This window comes from Siphateles boraxobius, unplaced genomic scaffold (assembly GCF_051911475.1).
Source record: "Siphateles boraxobius isolate OS27281-9 unplaced genomic scaffold, OSU_SipBor_1 61, whole genome shotgun sequence".
Taxonomy (NCBI): domain Eukaryota; kingdom Metazoa; phylum Chordata; class Actinopteri; order Cypriniformes; family Leuciscidae; genus Siphateles; species Siphateles boraxobius.
In genome coordinates this window covers 3,717,906-3,719,458 of record NW_027509188.1, presented here as the reverse complement: position 1 = coordinate 3,719,458, position 1,553 = coordinate 3,717,906, and the positions used below count along the sequence as shown (strand labels likewise).

The window sequence follows — 1,553 nt, the reverse complement described above, 5'->3', positions numbered from 1 at the left end:
TGTTTTTTTTTTAAATGTTTTTTTTAAATCTTTAGATAGAGAAGCTGCACGCAGTCGGCTGGAGGCCTTTGCTCCTGGTGGAATATCCACACAAGAAGGCCAAAATGATCTTGCCTAAAGATAAAGTGTTGGGCAAAAGTGCACAGACCTGTGTGGAAAACATTTATGAAATTTTTAAAATGATGTTTGAAGGTAAGACTATATTTATATACTATAAACTTTATATATGTATTTTTTTATATATATTATTATTTAGGGGTAGATGGTGTTAAGCAATGATTGGAAATAGTAAGGGCAACTGTGCTTCTCTGATTATATGAGGCATGTGGATTTTGTATTATTTTGCCTTAGCTTTCACATTTTGACCTAATTGCGTATAGTAAATGTTTTGTGTTTGTATTCTTCTAGTGAATACAGAACAGGCAACAGACAGTAGCCATGAGCCTGAGGAGGCTACTGTCACTCTAAATTTTGAGATAACAGCCCCATTAAGAGAACAAGGTGCATTTGGCCCAGATTTGGTGCCTTCACTTTATTGTGTTCTCTGAGATTTTTGTGAAAATATGCTTTAGCAGCAGATGTCTTTTCACTACACCTATTTAAACCTTTCTAAGACACAATGTCACCATCTCTCCGCTCATCCTCAGATTCAGTAGCCACAATATCCGTGGACCAGGGGGCTGGGACTGTGGCTGATTTTAACAAACCTCCTACTGGACAAGGTCTTAAGCTCTTCAGGTTTATTTATGTTCTTTCACAAAATTCACAAAGAATTTCATTTTAGCACAAAATAATTCCTAAATGATGTTAAAATTTCCTCATTAGGGCTTAGCGCAATTTTTTTTCTCCTAAAATGTTGAGATACTTTCATCCCTAAGATTCTTTGTGAATACAGACCCTAATTGTACTGTATATTATGTAATCTGTGTATACACTTTAGAGAGACAACATCTTCTTTCCACTCATTCTCATTCTCATCCTCAGATTTGACAAGCGGCATGAGTTTGGACCGGGGGGCTGGGACTGAGGATGGTCCAGAATGGTTGCTTAGCCCTCCTCCTACAGTACAAGGTTTTACAGTGTCCTGAGTAATTCAAACCATAGAATCAGAATCAGAATCAGAAAGAGCTTTATTGCCAAGTGTGCTTGCACACACAAGGAATTTGTTTTGGTACTGAGGCTTCCAGTGGACATATACAAATACAAATACAACATGAAACATAATACTACAAATTATAAGAATAAAAAATATAAATATATGAGAATAAAACTATCACAGTTGGGTTTAGTCAGAATAGACATTTTCAGATTTACAGATTATGAACCTATTTACAGTGTTTTGAATATTATAAATAAATAAATCTACATATAAGTATCACCTGAGTTGTGGGATATTGCACTAAACAGTGGGAGTATTGCACTTACAGGCATATGCCTTGGGAGGTGTGTTAACTGTTCAGGAGGGAAATGGCCTGTGGGAAGAAACTGTTCCTGTGCCGAGATGTTCTTGTGGCCAGTGATCTGAGTCTCCGTCTTGACGCTAACAGTTCAAA

At 36.7% G+C, this 1,553-nt stretch overlaps 1 long non-coding RNA gene across 2 annotated transcripts; it reads left to right on the top strand.

The window, feature by feature from the left end:
• The first annotated feature begins 426 nt into the window (after nt 1-426).
• Nucleotides 427-1,020, top strand: LOC143718503 (uncharacterized). Of its 2 annotated transcripts, none has more exons than XR_013196413.1 (3): nt 427-501; nt 648-722; nt 985-1,020. It is a non-coding gene; the product is annotated as an uncharacterized LOC143718503 (long non-coding RNA). The 2 variants fall into 2 exon arrangements; XR_013196414.1 differs by having other exon boundaries at nt 648-738; nt 985-1,010.
• The last annotated feature ends 533 nt before the right edge of the window (nt 1,021-1,553 follow it).